This window comes from Mus caroli, unplaced genomic scaffold (assembly GCF_978045245.1).
Source record: "Mus caroli unplaced genomic scaffold, Mus_caroli_1 scaffold_16, whole genome shotgun sequence".
Classification (NCBI taxonomy): domain Eukaryota; kingdom Metazoa; phylum Chordata; class Mammalia; order Rodentia; family Muridae; genus Mus; species Mus caroli.
In genome coordinates, this window is record NW_028227271.1 from 29626253 (window position 1) to 29646137 (window position 19885).

Below are 19885 nucleotides of genomic sequence, written 5' to 3' on the forward strand. Positions count from 1 at the left end.
GGAACCGGCAGCATCCTACCCAGCCCGGCCTGCTCAGAGCTGTAGGGTACTGGTGAAGCCCTGGTCATAGAACCTGGGGGCCTCAATTTGCTTTGCTCCTCATACCTCTGGGAACTAACTGTCCAAGCCTGTCCAGCAACCTCCATCCCCAACCTTAGAAACAGATTCCAGCCCCGATGCCAACCTCCAAGTCTCGGGCCTCAGACTTGAGCCACCCCTATCCTAATCTCTGCCCTCTTCCCTGTTTTCTTTTCTTTTCCGAATCCCCAGATGGGTAGCAGCCACAGCCACCCTTAGGTCCCATTCTTAGTCAGAACACACTCCAATTGGGACAGCACTTGGCTACATAGCAGCCGTATGCCGGCTGTCTCAGTGGTATTGTGCCTTTTGGATGACCTAGAGGATGGCTTGGAGTCTGCCTGCCTGATGGCCCTGAAGCCAGTTGGGGAGGGTGGGAAGGAAGATAGCACTTCTTTCCTCTTCTTGCTATGGTCTCAGTCCCCAAGGCCATCCAACCTGCCTGTGCCTGCTCCATGACCTTTGCTCTCCTCTAGGAAATGATGGGGCAGGCAGGAAATAAGTGTGGGGAGCTGGGATAGGGAACTAGCACCAGGCTGAGGGTAGCTATGCTCTGTGCTGAGTGGTGGCGCTAGGCTCACCGCACAGCCACTGAGGTGACCGGGACACTTTATTGATCCCTGTAGTGCATTGGTGTTAGAACATGTAAAATGAGACTGGGTCCTTCACCCGAAGCAAGGAGAGGAGGACAAGGGCACAGTTGAGGGGTCCTGTCCTGTTTTCCCTGCCCCTCCTTCCTCTACCATCCACCTCTTCACTCCCCCCATTTTGTTTTTCTGAGTAGATTAAGAATGACATGGAGGGGAGAGATGGGCCCCTGTCTTCAAGGTTTCCCCTATAGATGCAGGAGGCAGGAGAATCATTAGTGCTTTCTGACAGAGGAAAGAAAGTTTTCTTAAACTGCAGCAACAGAGACTTCAGAGGGATACAAGGAAGAATCCCTGAGGTGAAGGCTGCAAAATGAATGTTCTGAAAATTGGGATGTACTCGGCAAGCTTACACCCCCCCCACCTCCCCAACTCTCTCCTCTGTTCAAAGCAAGCAATTTTGCTTCCGGGTGCTTCTCAGTAATTGCAATAATAAATTGAATAATTAAGCTAAATCCACAGAAGAGAATTAAATATTAATTTCTAATAAGCTCTTTGGAGGGTGTTGATAGCAGACTGGGAATGTGTTCACTCTCCTCTCATGCAGGCTCACCATCTTCCCTCACCAGTGAGGAGAAGCAGGACTGAGCGACACCAGAAGGTTGACAGTCAGGTACACCAGCCCAGAGCCTGGAAGCCTGCTAGTTTCACCCAAACTGACATAGGGCCCTATGGACAAAAGTGGATACTTGCCTGCCAGAACCTCTCTCTGGTGACTGAGGCTTCAGTAGGCTGGGTGCCCAGTACTATTTGGTAGCATGATGGGTGAGTCAAGACTATGATACATCTGGAGCTACCATATTAACCTGAGGAACACTGGCCCCCAGAGACTCTGATAAGCCATGCCCACATTCTGTGAGGCATCTGTGATCCAAGGAGATCATGAACCCTGATGGAGCAGCCCTGAGAACTCATAGATGGTCTAGAATCATCTCTACAAATGGAGAGCTCACAAGCAAACACTGTTACCTGAACACTTGGGATCCTTGACTCTGGCTGCTGACAGGGTCTCTCATCCCTGATACTGAGCCCTGATTCTGCTCACACCCTGAGCCTGATCCTGGTTGCTCAGTCCTGAGCTGGCTGTTTGGCTGTGGATTCGCCCTGACCCTTCACATGAGAGGTCAGAAAGCTCAGATAAGCCCTTGCGTTCTCCAAGTGATGAGGAGGTACAGGGCAGGCTCTCCTTCCAAGTTTAGTCTGTTGTCTTATATTTTGGGGTCCCACCTAATACAGGCTTTCCTGAAAGCTAATTTTTGGAGGTCCCCCCCACCTCAAATCTCCATATTTTCTGGAATTTGAAGATCTGAAGGAACCAGGGAAGCAAAGAAGGCACAGCTGGCATTGCCCCAGAGACCTGCTCTAGCCGGGCAGGAGGAGCCTGAGAGACCCATCCTTATGCAAATGAGGATGAAGAGCAAGCAGGGTGTCCTGTTTTCTTGCTGGAAAACCCATGTAAGACCCCAGAACCTTGCTGAGCCCAGTTACTCAGGAGAAAAAAGGACATTCGGGTTGTATGTGCCTCTTCCAACACCATTCATTCATTCATTCATTCATTCATGAATCCTACAGCCACATAAGACTCTGACTGGCACAGACACTATCTTAGATGCAGAGTCAGCCCATATGGGAGACTCCATGGTTCCAAGGTTACCACCATGTATCACTGGGCTGTTATAGCTGGTGTGTGTGGCTGGGACATTGGTGCCTTGCTCACTCCCAATGCTGCTGTGCAACCATACCTGCCATTATTTTGATACCCATAGGTCCCATTGGTAGCCTTACCTCTGGCAGCCAAGTCTCAGCACCATGGATAGTGTCAGTGCGATTCCCAGAGGGCAACTCTAGGCTGGGACCCTGTTTGTTCAGACCTCATCTCCCCAACACAGGGACAGCATCTTTGACCACCCTGAGATCTACGTGTCCATCTGGTGCATGGTGCAAAAGCTGAGAAGGGGCATTCTGATGTGCAAGGGAAGAGTGCCAGGGCCCTGGTCAGCTAAGCATAGGGTGCCATGTCTCCACTACCTGCTTGTTCTTCTTCCCATTTGTGCTGGCTCGAGCCACTCTCAGTATGGAGGGCAAGAATGAATGAAGTGAGCACAGTCCTGGGAGAGACAGGAAGGACAGATAGCACTGTATGTGCTGCAGACTGGACTCAGTCGGCCAGGAATGGGGGTTTCGGAATCAGGAGGACAAGGAGTTGGAAAAAGTGACAAACAGACACTGACACAGAGAGAGTGCTGTATCTGAATGTAATTTCTCAAAGCGAACATCAGACTTATATTACAAAAGAAAACAAAGAAGTTAGGTGAATCATCAGTCAAGGTACATTGAAGTTATCTGTCACAAAAAAGAGAAATGCATATATAAAGCCTAATAGGAACCAGGCAGTGGTTACAACTGAGATAAAAGGCGGCCCTTTCTAAAGTCAGCCTTTAGGGAGCCAGGTGAGGATTTCACACCCTAGTCACAATTTATGTTATTCCTCTGAGCCGTGTGAAAACTTGCACCAGGGGTTCTGCTCTTGCTCATCAATAATATAATACTGTAGGTCCTCCATAAACTGCAACCCTCCTTCTTCTTAGACCATTGTAAATTCCTGCATATGGGAGTTATTCTAAGTGATTTTGTGGGGGGACTTTCTTCTATTAAGTAATGTAGTCTGCCATACATAACTATAATAAGAATTCTAAACTTTGCTAAGCTTGTCCTGAAATTTCTAACTCTATGTAGTAGATAATAATGCCTGATTTCTTTCACTATCTCTCAATACTGGAGGCAATTCATCTGAATAGGTAACATTCTTACTGAATTCCAAGCCCAGGGTTGGCTCAAGGACTGCCCAGGACATTGTTGAAGGCCAGGAAGCAAAGTTCAATTTAGCTTAGGTATTGGACAAATCATTTCTTGGAGGCAGCTATAATAAAACAATACTGAAAGAAGCACACAGATCCATTCACCGACTAACACAAGGAGAAGTTTGGAGTATTCATGCTACAGGATGCCAAGGCTCCAGGAGACTAAGTTTTTGTGAAACTTTTTGCCTCAGGATTGTGTCCAAGCTTTTGGGCCTGTCACACAGTTTTTACTGGAGTGGGTGTGGCATGTATGTACACACACACACATACACACACACACACACACACACACACACACACCTCTGAGAAATTGTCTCCTGGGCCTGAGGTCCTGGGGCCCTGCAGCTCCTTAGAAGCTGTAGCTCAGACACCCAGGGCTCACCTTTCTGTGTACCCCAGCCATACCCTGACCCTACCTTGGTGTGCCCTGAAAGCGTGGGCCCATCTGTTCCAGTCCAGAGGTCCTGTCAGCTGCCCTTTAAGTGCCATATGGCTGAGGCTCAGCTTGCAGAGGAACAAGCAGGGCACAGAGCTCCTGGGACTGGGGAATGTGGTAATGTGGTGATGGGGCTGGAGGTTGCTCTTGCTCCAAGGTGGTGAGGAGGTCTAACCAGGGGACAGCCCCAGGGCTGGAGAAACTGGAAGCAGCCATGACTAGGAGTGGGAAAATGGCACTGCTGAGTCTGAAGGACTTGGGGGAACATTCTTTCTCCTCTTAAGCCATTTGCCATGGAGGACAGAGGCCGAGTGCTCTGCACAGGATCCAGAGGGTCATTTAGCCCCATGTCCCCAGCCAGGATCTGGCAAAGCCCCCAGGGAAGGGCTGCTGAATCATATGGAATTTTTTGGGATTACAAATATAGCTTGGAGGTGTGTCCTGAGCACTGGTCATGTACCATGGAGGATACTGAGGCTCAGGAGGAACTAGTCTGCCTTGGATAAGAGGGTTGGGGACAGATGAGGAACTAGCTCTCAGACCAGGCTTCCATGGTGTGGTGGTTTAAAGAAGAATGGTCTCCCACGGGCTCATAGATTTAAATGCTTAGGAAGTGGCACTATTTTGAAAGGATTAGAAGGTGTGGCCTTGTTGGAGGAAGTGTGTCAAAGTGGGGGTGGCTTTGAGGTTTCAAAAGCTCAAGCCAGGCCCATTGACTCTCTCTTCCTGCTCTTCGGATTCATATGTAGAGCTCTCAGCTCCTTCTCCAGCACCATGTCTGCCTCTGAGCCACTATGCTGATGATGGACTAAACCTCTGAGACTGTAAGCAAGCCCCAATTGAATGGCTTCCTTTATAAGTGTTACTGTGGTCATGAAGTATCTTCATAGCAATAGATGATTGACTAAGACACCTGGGCTGCTCCTTGGTATTGCTTGGTGGTCCCTTGAGTCAGGACCCTGGAGGAGCTGGTGACAGGTACATAACTGAGTACCAGGTAGGCTCAGCTGGATGTAGGAGCCGAAGAGAAGGAACGGTGGTAGAATGACTGAGAGGAACCTGGAATGGTTGTAGGGTCATAGGTTCATGGCTAAGAGTGAAGGGATTGATGAGAATGGGGGAAGGGGCAGTGTAGACCCTGACCTTGGGAGGGATGGGTCAGGAATGGCCCAGACTAGACCCATATCAGAGGCTCAGGTCACTGCAGGACTGTCACCAAGACACCTTACGACCTTATCCTGTGTGATTCCTGTCTGGTATCACCACAGCACATGTTCATGGGGCCTCTCTGGCCATCAGGATCTTCAGATCTCCTACCCCATGGATCACCCCCATTAAAAAGTGGGGTATGGTCTCAGAGTGCAGCTGACATCCTGACCACCTCCTCCTAACAGGTTGCTTATCCATCCACACCCCAGTTCCACTGTCCCATCTGGTCATTCAGAGCTATTCAGTGCTGGGCCTGGCCAGAGCCCAGGAATATGCAAGATGACCACACAATCTCCACTTTAACAATGTAACTGTCCTGCCTGGTAAAACTGACACCCACCATGGGCCCTAGTGAGTGAGTCAGGACCTAGCTCAGCACCCAAGTGCTCAGCACCCCATCAGCTCTGGCTGTGACAACCAAGTGCTACAGACTTAGGAGCTTAGAAACCCAGATACTTGCTGGGCATTGCTCTGAAGGCTGAAGTGAGTGGCTTTGGTGGAGGGCTGCTTCCTCCTTGTTTCCACACAGCAAGAAGAGGTGGGGCCCTCTCTGGAGATAGCCTACCTCCTGACCCATCAGCCTCCCAGGTCCTGCCCTGGGCACCCTCTCCTTGGGGCTTAGGGTTCATCTTAGAATTTGGGGAATACACATCTGTTCAAAGCCAAGCAAGGCTGGCTGGTGCTAAACAGGGCCCTGAGTGCCTCATTAAGGAGCAAGGAGTATTAAGAACATTTGAGAGTCTGTGGGGAGCTGAGAAACAAACATTTCAGGCAGAGGAAATCCAGCAGAGGCTCAGAAGAGAGGATTGAAGTCACTGAGCCCCACAAAGGGCCCCTGAGTCTGGGCTGAGGTCAGATGATGGGCGAGGCCCATGCAGAAAGACAGATTTTTGGAGGACAGCTGGAGACTGGTCCATGGTGGGGGGACAGCATCCCATGGGGGTGCTTAGATGGGAGAACTGGCAAGCTTGATGTACTGAAGAAGCCCAGACCTGGGTTGGACCTAAGGAAGGGCTTAGGTTACCCACACCTCAGAGTGGAGCTGGTAGGCGCTCAGCATGGAGGATGTTGGGCCTCCCACTGTCAGAGCCCTTCCACCTTCTCCATCACAGGAAGGTTCCTAGACAGAGACAGTGTAAAGGAGGAGGGTGGGTGGGGCCCCCTTGATCCTTTGTTATCCTCACAGGGTGGGTGGGGCCCCCTTGATCCTTTGTTATCCTCACAGTGAGCATCTGGGTACCTAACTTCCCTAGGCCCTGGAATGACTACCTGCTAACTTGAGGTACCTGTTCCTTCCCCCTTCTGGAGACAGCTGTCTCCAAGCTGGCAGCATAGGGGGTTGCTCCTTTGAGGGCTGGCCCTGGCCACTCCAACCCCACAGTGTCAGTGTTGGTAGTCTGGGCTGGCTCAGCCGTCAGTGCCCAGCTCTCTTCCATCATCCCCTCCCATCATCCGGCCTCAGCCCCAACCCAGGGGCCCGCTGTGGGGCGCTGCCACATCAACTCTCCCTTCTGAGCCTCTACTGGATTCCCTCTGCCTGGAATGTTTGCTTCTCTGATCCCCACAGATCCTTGCCCTCCTATCTTGGGTGGTGAACCAGCTACCGGTTGAGTCACCAACTCCTTTGGACTCTGTCCTTCTCCAAAGACCCAGGGAGGCTTCCTGGCCTTAGGCAATTGTTGCTCTTTGGAGTATCTCCAGCCATCTCTGCCCACAGCTGGTCAATGGTATTTTATCTCCACTGAGATTTTTATTGAGGATCGAGGAAGGGCATTAATGGTTGGGACAGACATGGTGCATTCACTGCCAAGGGAGAAAGTAAACATGACAAGGGGCAGAGAGGGAGCAGTCACATTCTAGCAATGATTGCAGGGTTGGAGGAAGTGGACAGGGCCGTGGAGATGGCCATTGTAGTCCAAGACAGGCATGGAGTGAGGACCTCAGGAGGCAACAGTCAGCTGGACAGGACAGGGGCTGCAATAATGGCATGGGGCATGGGGGCTGACTCTACATTCTGCATAGGTGTTCACTGACACAGAAGACCTGGAAAAAGGCAGAGAGGGATGTGACAGACCACTTGTCACAGGGCCTGTTTCTTTGTCTGAGAAATGGACTCTGGCTATCATGATGCCCTTTCTGGTGGAGCTGTAAGGCCTGGCTGCTCCTCTACCTTTGGGGGCAACCTCTAGCCCCAGGGAAACAGAGGGTTTGAGCTATTTTCTAGGAACTGGGTTTTGGGACCTGGGTGGAACTATCAATGTAGGTTGAGTGAGTTTGCATTGTAACAGTGCTATAGTGGTGTGTGTGTGTGTGTATGTATGCCTGCGTGCATGCATGTATGTGTGTGTATGTGTGCCTGTGTGTATGTGTGCCTGTGTGTGTATGTGCATGTGTGTGTGTGTGTAAAATGGTGTGACTCCTGTAATGAGTGTTCTGGAGTAGGAAACTGGTCTGCCTACAGTGTGGCACTTGACCAGGATAGCTTTTCTCTGCTCTCATACCATGACAAGCTCCCCTTGGTGTAGGAAAGTCTTAAGTGTGTGTCTTACTGCTCCATGGGCCCGCTGGCTTTGATGGGTGGGTCTGTCATGAGGATGGAGGAGAAGCCCAGTCTCACCAGGGGATTCTGCAATGGTTGGGCCCAGTTCTTAGACCTTACTACCCTGAGGTCCCTTGGGGATCTGCAGGAGTGGGTTGACGAACTGGGAAAGGACTAGAGACTGTTGGGCTATTTTGTTTCTATAGCTGCTTGAGGCTCTGTGGTACAGCCCAGAGCCCACTGTTTCTTCCCCTAGGTTGCCACTGTGACACCTCCTAGCCAAGTCTAGGTGCTGCTCACATTCAGGAAGAGCAGATTTCTCATCCTTTATCTCTTACCTCCCTCCCCTCTGCTGAAAGGGTTGTAAACCCCAGTTCAGATTGCTTTGCCTAATTCTGGGCTTTGGAATTTTGAAGCTGTGTAATGCTGAGTGTCTAGGCTGCTTCTATCCCAAAGGTCCTAAGAAACTTGACACTATAAGACAGGGGCCAGGTGGGCGAACAGAAGACACCCCAAGCCCGAGCTGTTGGCCACCTTCCCAGCTTCATAGCAGCAGTGAACACAGGCCCCAGGGTGTCCCATAGAGGTGTCAGGAGCAAATTGGATTTTACACCTCCTGGTTGCAGGTGTGAGGAGCTGGCTAGGGCAGTGAGGGCGGCTGGAGGTCATGCCTGACTCTGATGCCGGGAGGAGTAGCTGTGGACAGACTTGTGATGCTCCGTGGAGGGAGGGGCAGGGCCAGCTCAGACTGGAACTGCAGGGCAAAGTGACCATTGTCAGCTCTCTTTTCTGCGGCTGTCTCTATCCAACGTCCCCAAGTTGGGGTTGCTGGGCTGGAACCTATCCACAAGGAGGTATATAAAGGACATGGTACTCTGAAGGCAGGCATGCCTGCAGCGGGTAGCTGTGGACCTGGCTGATGAGTATGGCTCTGCTTCTGAGAGTTTTGGTACCTCGAAAAGTCTAGGGTCTCTCTTTATAATGGGATGATTGGGGTCCCCCAGCCTGCATATCCCTGCTTAGGCTGGCTAACCTGAGCTCCTGATCTGTCAGCACTTCTGAAGGAACCTGGAGGAGCAGGTTTGCCAGGTGAGAAGTTCAGGAGTGGGGGCAGCATGAGGACAGTGCAGGACAGTGCTGACAGGCACAGCTGCTCCTGCCAGGCTAAACCCAGCACCCCTCCTCCTCAGGCCTGGAGTGTCAGGAGTGTCAGCATGACCTTCAGGCCCCACTCTCTGGTGCAGCAGGAGGTCCAGAGCTGTGTGGCTGTCTAGGCATAAAGGCAATCACGTTATCGGAGGTATGCATCTGGGGTGGGGACAGTCCCGGGCCAGGCTGACATGAGCAGTAACCACAGAGGTTCCCCCAATGAATCATCAACCCCACTCTTTTGGAGGGTGAGAACAAGCAAGAGCTGGGCTTCCCCATTGTGCACACCCTGGGTCTAGAACTGACAGGCCACGCAAGTCTGGTGGAAACCAAGAGTGAGCTATTCATTTCTTTTGGAATTGTGGGGTCAGGGGAGTGGTGTGTATGTGTGTGTGTGTGTGTGTGTGTGTGTTGTAGGGAGAGAGGGGGGTGCTGTGGTGAAAAGCAGTTCTAAGTGAAGGACGGAGATCGGTAGAGCATGGCATGATTCACAGCAGGTTCATAAGAGATGCTCTTCTGGTAGGTTTTCCTCGTTAGGGTATCTGCAGCCTCCTCCTTTCTTTCTCTTGTCTCTGAGACTCTCCTGCCCTCCTCTCCAACTGACTATGGGTGGTATACCCTCCAGGCTTCCGGCCTGCCCACTTTTCCTCACCAAGCTTTGTTTCCTTGCCTGTGAGGTGAGCTCTACCAGTGAGACATGGGCCTACAGAGCACACAGCTCAGATTCTGTCACCGGGCTGGACCTCATATCCTTTATGGGACAGCAGCCACAAGAATTCTGCCAGACAGAACTCACTGTCTAGAAGTTTCATGACTGGCAGCTTGAGACCCCACTCCCACCCCTCCCCGTGATCTGGAGCAAAAGCCTCATTTGCAGGGTCCTTCAGCAGAGCCACCTGAGGTAAGGACTAAACCAGAATAGTCCCTTCAGTTCAGTGGCAGCTGTAGAACCTGTACCTCGCCATGGACTAACGTGACCCCAAGGGAACAAAGCCAGGTTCTCCTATTCAAACTTGCCAAGCACAGACTATCTGTTCACCTTAACTGTCCATCCAGGTTCTGGAAGGATCGCTACAGCATGCGCCTGCCCTGTCCTGTCCTCTCCCCAGGCAGTGGATGGGTTGAGGGCCAGGCAGATGATCTTGGATCTCGAAGTGAATCCTCTCTGCTTAGGGAGGTAGAAGATGGTCAAGTAGGAGCCTGGGCCTCGTGGAAGCAGATGGATATTTCAAGCCTGGCTTCCTTCCCTGGAGAGGTCTCCGCGTGGTCAGGATTCTCCCTAGAGATACTGGCTGAGCGGCCCCATCCTGCTGAGACAGACTGAACGGCGGGGTACCGTGCCTGGGCAGAGCCATGGCTTCCAGGGCACAGGGCAGGTCTGGCCATGCTGAATCTCCTCTCGCCCCCAAGCTATTCCTTTGCCCATTCTTTGGTTCTCATCTTAAGAGCCACCTACCCTGACTCAGTACCTCCTGGAAGCTTGAGTCTCTGAAGCCCTCTGGAAGGGGCCAGTTTCCTCCTACAGTGGGGCCCGTGGATTTTCTTCTCTTCCCTGTCCTATGTGATGATATGATTCTGGAATCTACAGTCAGGGTCTGGAGGTGACTCGGGCCAGTTCCTCCCCTCCTCTCACCTCAAGGCCATGAGGAAGCCTAGAGAAGCCCTTTCATGGATTCTGTCTTGCCCATCCGATCTCTTCCCTCTCTCTGCACATTGCCCCAACCAAGCCATCACTCCTCCTACCTACCCAACAGAGCACACCAACCATCTGCTCCAAGAGCCCAGGGGAACCTCCTCTGTCTTTAACCTGTTCATCTGACTGCACCAGCCTCTCCTACTTTGAGCTGCTCAGTTCCTGGCTTCCACCCTCTGGCATACCCCACTATCTGACCTGTGGTCATTCCAAGGACAGATTCTCCAGCCCTCGCCTGGGGAATTTTTCAAACACCCAGTTTCAGCCAGAATCTGCTGGTATACATAGCAGAAGCCAGCTCCAGACAACTCCAGTGAAGAGAAATGTTGGAGCTGTGGAAGAGCTCACAGAAGCCACATTGAGTCCCAGAGACTCACAAGCTGGGAGGAAGTCTGCTGGGCCTAGCTCCCCAAGGACATCAAGGACCATAGGTACTGGGCAAGCCCCACCCTTAGGTGCCTCCTACTGTGCACCCCTTGGCTGCTAATGCTCACATATGTGTGTCCTATGCGTTCACATCACTGGTGATTCACATGCCCTCACTTAACATGGGACAACTTAGGCTAGTGACCAAATACACACACTGGACTCACACAGCACCACCTGCTCCCTGAAGGAGTGAGTGAGGTCCTGTATCCTCCTCTCCATCCTGCTCCAGGTCACCAGTCCATGATGCTGAGTATCAGTAGCCCCCACTACTACAACCTGAGTTAGGTTGAGAATAGAGAAAGGAACCTGGAGAAATGGCAGGAATGTTAGTAAATAGCCAAGGAAGAAGATGCAGGGACTTGTCTCTGTTACAGTAAGTGTGCTGTGTAGCAAACTATCTCAATAACATCCATTCTGATTGTTTCTCTGTGCACTTCATCAGTGCATTGTGGGACAGCTGACTTCTGCTCCTCCTAGCATTGGTTAGGGTGACCCAAAGGCTCGTGGCTGGGCTCATCCGAGGGTCACTTGGTTATACACCTCCTGGCTGAGACAGACTGCCACCTGGGAACTGTGGATATTCACCCTGCAGGTGGCTTCCCTATGTAGGCCAGGCTTCCTCACACCCTGCTGGCTGGCAAACTGGGGGAAGCATTCCAGGAAGGGAGCCCTGCTAACTCTTCCTGTTTCATGTGGCCCTGGCTCAGAAGTCACCTGGTGTTAGCCCCCTTACAGTTTCTTGGTTGGAGCAGTTGTAAGACCTCCAGGTTCCAGGGAGGGGACATAGGTTCCAACTCTGTGTAGGAAAAAGGTAAAAAAGATAAGTGGGAAAGTCCAATCCCCATAGTTCTGTTCCTGCATCCCCAGTGTGGTAGGAGCTCTTTCATGAATGGCAAGCCCCACCTTCATTCTGAGGTCCTTAGAGTGCCAGCCACAGGACACTAGAGTTGGTCCCAGGAGGTCCATTTACTTGGGTCCTGCAGTTAGGCCTTTTGCTTGGGTAGTCAGGATTGCTCACTTGACCACTGCCTGCAGGGCCATCTACCTCTCTCTTGGGCAGCCTTCTCAGCCCCAGCTCAGCAGAGCTGTGACTGTGAACTTGACTGGCACTTGAGTGACTTCCACTCTACTGTCTCTGCCAGCTGCCGAGATGGAGATGATGTGAGTTGGAGGGGAGAGAGGTCTGGTGTGGAGACCGAGCTCCCCTTGGCCTTCAGGAGAGCACCTGCTCTTCAGAGCTATCCTCAGCTGAGAGAACACCCCTGTGCTGAGAGACCCAAGACCTTTAGGCATGCACATGACTTTACCTTCTTGGGTTTAAGTGGCTTCTTAGTAACCTGCCGTGTCTTTGTCTTTCCATGCATCCATCTACCTCCAACCCACTTCTGTCTGTCTGTCTGCCCATCTGTCTATCTATCTATCTATCTATCTATCTATCTATCTATCTATCTATCTATCTACCTACCTATCTACCTACCTACCTATCAATTAACAGTTCTTTTTCCCATTCATTCTTCTACCCTCAACCCACATCTATCTGTCTCTGTCTGTCTGTCCATCTATTTACCTATCATTTACCAGTTCTTTCGATTCATCCATTAGCTGATCTATCACTCTCTTGCCCTCCATCCCATTATCTATTCCTTCCCTTCTCCCTCCATCTTTCTATCCTGTCTGGTTCCCTTATTTACTTCTCTATCCATCCATCCCTCCCTCTATCTCTCCATCTATATCCAGAGAAGTCTCCATATATCCCTCCATCCCCCTTCTATATCTCCCTCCTTGCTTCTCTCCAATATTTCTTCATCTATTTTTCATCTCTCCCTTTATCTCTCCTTCCATCACTTCCTCCATCTACCTCTCCATTCCTCCACCATCTCTCCAAATACACTTTCCACTGTTTCACCATCTCCCTTCTTCTTCCCCCTTTCATGCACTCCTCCATCTATCTCTCTATTTTTCATCCACTTCTCCACTCTTCCCCTCTAGCTCTTCCCTCCACCCTCTGATCCTCCTCACAGATGTAGACTTGGCTCAGGAAGTAAAAGAAGACTCCTGCAATCGAAGCTCGAATGCTGGGCTATACACGTGGGAACAAAGAAGCCATGCCTGATGTGGGAGATGCAGTGTAGAAGGAGAGAGGGACAAGCCAACTGGGTTAGGTGGTCATGCTTCTAACTGAGGTCTGTGAAGACCTCTAGATAGAGCGCCCAGCTGGTGGGCAGGAGGCAGGAGCTTCCTGCAGCTGAGGAGCAGCAGGGGCCTGTGCCAACCTTGAATATGATGCCTCCAGTTCTCCAGCCAGCTCTGCCTCCTTCCCCCTCAAATTGCCAATTTAAATACCTAAATTGTTTACTCGCTGAAATCAATCGACAAGGGACCAGCTTGTATTTGTGATTCAATTGACGATGATACACTGTATTACAGTTACAGCTCCAATGGATTTCTTTTTAATTTATTTTTCTCTTACCGTTGTCCTCCATCAGTAATTCTGAGACTAATTGTCCTCATGCTGGCCCTCATCAGCTTTGAGAAGGATAACGGATTGCCATACTTGGGGATGCGGTACTCGTCAACCCCACAGCTTCCACCTCTTTTGTCCTTCTCCCAGAGTGGCCATTTCCGTGCACCAAAGTCCCCAGGAAGGCCCCGCGATCAGTGTGGGATCTGGTAGGTTCAGGATGAACAGGGTAAGTGGGGAGACAGGAGACCCTGTCTGTGGCTGCGGGGAGACTCCCACTCAGAAGCCCAGCTGTAGCCTCTGGCAGCTCTGAGAGGCATTCAGTGATACCACTGCACAAACTCTTCCCTCTGGGCCTCAGTTTCCCGGTCTGTGAGTTGAGCTCCCTCAGCTGTGACATTCTGATCTGCTCAGAGTATGGGAGGGGAAGGGCTATGGCCATAACTGGACTCCCTGCTCTTTCCCATGTATGTGCACATATACATTTCACGGATTGAAAGAGCAGGTCAGAGGACAACTTATAGTTGGTTTTCTCCTTCTACTATGTGGGCCTTAGGGGTTAAACTCAGGCCATCTGATTTTTTGACAGATGTCTTTACCTGTTGAAACATCTATCCAGCCTTTAACACACATCCCTACAGATTAAACCATTGTTATAATGATAAAAAAGATGACAACCTGAACAGCCTTTATTGATGGCCAGAGGCCTCCAACTAGGAGCAAAGAACTCCATTTGACAGATAAGGACACTGAGGCACAGGGGCAGCCTCACTTGCCCAGGGTTAGCTGCTGATTGAGTGACCCCAGCATCCTGATCTTAGAGTCCCAAAGGTCCTCTTTCCTTCTATCCTGTCCTGATGGGAGGCTGTACTGTTTCCCAGGCCCCAGGCCCCAGGCCTATTTATGTGGCAGCCTCAAGAATAGATAAATCCCTGTGTGAAATACATGTGGCCCCGATAACTCCATCTCAGCCTGAAAAAACTCTTGCACCAGGATCATTTTCCCCCCTATTTTGGGACATGGATCCTCAGGAGGCTGAGGTGCCAGCTCTATTACTGGGTGTCACATCTGTGATCAGAATCAATAGCAGGGTGAGAAGGGATGGGGCTGGGTGAGGGAGCTCCAGGGGGCCTCAGCACTAAGCAGGCTTACAGAACAGAGGAATGGGGGTGGGGAAGTGCCCAGCTTGCAGCCCTGCCTCACACAGCTACCCTAAGCCAGACGGTAAGGACACTGAACCACAGGAGCATGGAGGGGCCACGAGCATCCTCATTCACAGCCACAATGATATTGGGATGGGCTCTTACCCATTCTGTCCCTCAAAAACAGCTATCAGAGGCAGCACCTTGCCTGCTGAACTTTAGGACACCTGTGCAGCTTCCTGTCCTGCCGTGTGCCTCTACTCTCCTTCCCCTGCTTAGCTTGTATCTCTGTAGACCAGTTTATACCAGACAGAGCCAAACCTGCCTACCATTCCATTCCCTTTAAGATACAGCTTGGTGTCTAGCTGGGGATGGGACTTTGGGCTCTTGTCTTGTCTAAGAGGCTAAGGATGTCCATCTTGGTTTTGAGCAGGTGACAGGGTAATTCCTGCAGGCACCTGAGAACCATGCATCTCTGTGTGTCTCTACGAGTGTTAACTGTAATCAGCTGACTGGGTCACCCACAGGCTCGAAGCACTGGCCTGGGGGACATGTGCTGTGGTGGGATTCCATGCTGACCAGTCCTGAGACACTAGGCAGAACCACAAAGGCAGGGACCATGTGATTAGCCCCCTTGGACCTACTGAGACCCCTCCCTTCTGTACCTCTCGGCTGCTTCTATATCCTCAGCTGAAGAGGGTGAGTGGCTCCCCAGGGTCCTACAGCACAGTGAGATGCCAGGGAGCTGGAACCCAATTACACATAGGTGTTATGTATGTGGCGTCGTCCGGATGCATTGATCCCTCAGGGTGACAGATCTGTTATGAATTGGGTAATAGACCAGCTTGTAAATGAAATATATTGGATTTTCAGGCTCCTGGCTTGTATTGGCTTGAGGGGAATGGGGCAGATTTATGAACCCAGGTGAGTGGCTGAGGCTCTAGTCCTTCACCATGCAGGTCACAGTGTAGGCTTATTCCCAGAGCCTAAGGGCTGAGAATGGGAAGGTGACCTATAAGGGTGGGAGGGACACCAAGTGGGCTTGGGAAGGTCTTGGAAGAGGCCAGAATGGAATGTGGGAAAACATCAGGCCTGGCCATGCACGGCATGTGGATTGGCCTAGGCCGCGGCAAGGGCTTCTGTAAGGGCTGGATTCTGCCATTGGTGACTCTCCAGTGATCTTCCCTAACTATGATTTAGTACTTTCGTCATCTTATTACAGTGAGGATAAGCCTACTTTGGAAGTTAAGCAGCTTTCTTTGTCTGTTACTTGTCTATTTGCTGTGATGAAGGAGGGAAGGGTTTGTTTTGGTTCAGGGTTTATACATCTCCATGAGGAAGGCTAGAAGCAGTGTTTGAGGCAGCTGGTTACTGGTTACAATGTATCTACAGTATCTACAATGTATCTACTGTCCTAGGTTTTGTATAGGATAAAGAAGAGAGGACAGTTGTACAGAATGAGAGCTCAGCATAAGACTCATGAGTGTCTGTGGTCAGGGCTCAGTGAGTGTCAATAATAGGGCTCAGTGAGGGTCTGTGGTCAGGGCTCAGTGAGGGTCTGTGATCAGGGCTCAGTGAGTGTCTGTGATCAGGGCTCAGTGAGGGTCTGTGGTCAGGGCTCAGTGAGGGTCTGTGGTCAGGGCTCAGTAGGGTCTGTGGTCAGGGCTCAGTGAGTGTCTGTGATCAGGGCTCAGTGGGTGTCTGTGATCAGGGCTCAGTGAGTGTCTGTGGTCAGGGCTCAGTGAGGGTCTGTGGTCAGGGCTCAGTGAGGGTCTGTGGTCAGGGCTCAGTGAGTGTCTGTGATCAGGGCTCAGTGAGTGTCTGTGGTCAGGGCTCAGTGAATGTCTGTGGTCAGGGATCAGTAGGGTCTGTGGTCAGGGCTCAGTGAGTGTCTGTGATCAGGGCTCAGTGAGTGTCTGTGATCAGGGCTCAGTGAGTGTCTGTGGTCAGGGCTCAGTGAGTGTCTGTGGTCAGGGCTCAGTGAGGGTCTATGGTCAGAGTTCAGTGAGTGTCTGTGGTCAGGGCTCAGTGAGTGTGATCAGGGCTCAGTGAGTGTCTGTGGTCAGGGCTCAGTGAGTGTGATCAGGGTTCAGTGACTATCTGTGGTCAGGGCTCAGTGAGTGTCTGTGATCAAGGCTCAGAGTGGAACAGGCAGATGGGGTGAGCTGTCCTGGCCACACAAACTCACTGTTGGCCTTTGTTCCTTTCCCACCCTTAAGCTATTCCACAGTGAAGACCCAGGGGTGAGGTGTAGACGCTCTTGGGCCTGCCCGGTCCTGTGAGGGGACACCTGTCCTCTCTGAGGGCTGAGAGACCGGAAGCATCCCTGGTGAGCTGGCATCAGGGGTAGTTTTTCTCCCCCCACCCCCAGCTATCTACCAGCTTCTTGGGGTCTGCACAGGTCTTGGCTATGTGATTTCAGCCTCTCTCTCAATGTCTCACTACATCTGTTTTGTGTGCAAAATATTTTTAATATTCAGCATGAAACGTGCCACCACCACCAGTAACTGTGCTAGCATGCTTCCAGGGAGCTACATGCTGGTCCTGGAGGGAGTCACCCTTGGGTGTAGCCCAGACCAGGGGCAGGGTGATGGCCCTGGGCCATGTCAAGACCCCTTCTGCTGGGAGGAAACATATTCACAGCACTCACCAAAGCGCAAGGGCAGGAGCAGCCCGTGGAGCCATCCTACTTCATTTGCCTGTCATGCCTGTCACTTTTGTCCCTTCCTCAGCAAAGATGTACAGTTGTATCCCCTCTCTGGACACTGGCAAGTGCTTTGTGAAGACTCTCAGGGCATTGCTAGAGACAAGGCACCTTGTAACGGAAGCACTGTACTGCCTACACCCGGCTGGTGACTGGGAATGCTAATTAAATCTTTATATGATCTAGAATCAACTTGGTGACAAGCCTCTGGGTGTGTTTATGGGGGAGGTTCTAGACAGGTTAACTGAGGTGGGACATCTCACCCTACTGTGCTGGGCACCATCCAGTGTCTGGGATCCCAGACTGAGAAAATGGGACAAAGTGAGCATTATGTATCCTTCTTCGCTCTGCTTCTTGATACAATGTGTCCAGCCCGCTCACACAACTCTACCACATCCAGTCTTCTCTGCCCTGTTGGACTGCACAGTTTGAGAACCGTGAGCCCAGATGAATCCCTCCTTCCCAAGTTATTTTTGTCAAATTATAGCAATGAGAAAAGTAACCAGTATGCTTCTGAATGTTTTTCAGCCACTCAGCAAATACCTACTCAGATGTGAGGAGCACAGAGGAGGGTCTCACCCCAGGATGCTCCACTGGCAGAGAAGACGTGTTGCTGAGCTTGGGGGAACTGCCTCCCAGGAATCTGGAAGCACAAGGTGAGAGTCAGCCCTCCAGCCACCCTTCTCTCTCCCACTCTGGACTAGAGCTTGAGTAGAAGCAGAAAAGGACAGACTGCCAGGGCAAGAGCTGAGGGCATCAGGGAAGGGAATGGTTTTGGCAAGGGATATGGAGAGCCTATAGGGATGGGACTCCTAGAGACCTGTGATGACCTGGGAATCTGGATGAGGGCCCCACGAGCTGCTTCAGGAAGGCCTTAGGGAGTGGTTAGGACTACTGGAGGAGGGGGCACCTTAAGGCCCTTTGGGTCTCTGACTGTGACAGGTCTCAGCCCTGTCCTATTATACCCAGCTCTCACTAAATGATCATGAAATTCCTCTTTCCTGTGATTCCCCCATAGGAGGCTTGAGTCCCTACCATGCAGCTCTTAGGTCATTTCTGGGCACATGTACCACGCCCAGTGACTCCTCTGCAGGGGCTGAATAGGCTGTCTGCTCCAGAAGTCTGCTGGGCCTGAAGTCTACTCTAAGAGGCTTTGTACATGGTTCAGTCCCTGCTGGGACTGATGCGATTCCATTTGGCTACTTAGCTAAGTACAGAAACAAGACAGGTGTTTGGGAAGCTCAATCCTTTCAGTTTCCCAGGCTTTATGGATAGTACTGACCTCTGCTTAGAGGGTGGAGCCAACACTTTTGGGAGGGGCCAGAGGCCACCCAGGGAAAGAGATGGTGCCAGCCATCCCATCTGAGGGTCCATGCCTGCCCTCTCAGTCTATCGTCCTGCTGAGTGTCTGCAGCATCTGTTAGTTGGAGCTCATGTCTGGCTCCCTATCTGTGTGCTTCCCTTTGCCTGGGCTTTTCAACGGGCCCATGTCTTTCAAGTCCTTGGCCCCTCAAACCCAGTCTCCCTAGCCTTCCCATGTGTGCTATATAGGGAGACTTGTCCCTGACTCCTGCTCTACGTCTTTTGTCCTTAGTTTCCAGTCTTGGCATCTAAGAGATCTATAGCCATGGCCATCCAGGAACCCTGGGGCACCCCTGGTGGGATCAAGTGTGAGATGGAGTACAGGGAGTGTGACACTGGTTGTAGGGTGGTTCCTGGGCACTGACGAACGCTCTTCCACCCCAACAGCAAGACACAGCTTGCTCTCAAATATCAATGATGGTAGATGGACGGTGCATGATTCTCCTGGGAGGACAACAGCCACATACTAGGAAGGGTACAGTGGGGAAGCAAGAGACTCTAGAGTCCCAAGTGAGTGTCTGTGGTGGTTGAATAAGAACCACCATCCCCATAGGCTCCGATGTTTGAATGCTTAGGGCGTGGCACGGTTTGAAAGGATTAGGAGGTGTGGCCTTGTTAGAGGAAGTAGTCACTGGGAGTGAGCTTTGTGGTTTCAAGAGCCCAAGCCAGGCCCTGTGTTCTCTCTTCCTGCTGCCTGTGGATCCGAATGCAGACCTCTCCGCTCCTTCTTCAGCACCATGTCTGCTTCCTACCGTGCTGATAATGGACTAAACCTCTGAAACTGTAAGCCAACCCCAATTAAACGCTTTCCTTTATAAGAGTTGCTGTGGTCATGGTGTTTCTTCATAGCAATAGAACATTGTCTAAGACAGCGTCTTCAGGTGAATGCATAAAACTGTACATATTGGACCCTTGTAATTTACCAACCAGGACCTTCTTAGGGGCTGACCCCAAAGGCCTCACTGCCAAACCAAGAGGTTAGCTTTATCCTGTGGAACTGTACAATGGGAGTTAGGTCTGCAGTGATAAGCACTTTAGCATGAGCTCTCTGACTGCACGGGCCCATAGGATCCCCTGTGGTGAGAAGTGGGACAGACCTGGGCAAGAGCAGGGCCAGGGTACTGGATTTGAAACTCATGGACATCTGCCTATGCACAGACACTAACATTTCTCCC

General features: G+C 51.4%; 1 long non-coding RNA gene across 2 annotated transcripts in view; it reads left to right on the plus strand.

Moving 5' to 3' along the window:
* LOC115029417 (uncharacterized) overlaps positions 1-19505 on the plus strand; it is a 52377-nt gene extending 32872 nt beyond the window's left edge. For both annotated transcript variants that reach the window (XR_015045543.1, XR_003834976.2), the window contains exons 2-3: positions 17877-18004; positions 19423-19505. This is a non-coding gene — a long non-coding RNA (uncharacterized LOC115029417). The remainder of the gene's footprint in view (positions 1-17876; positions 18005-19422) is intronic.
* Positions 19506-19885: the final 380 nt, after the last annotated feature.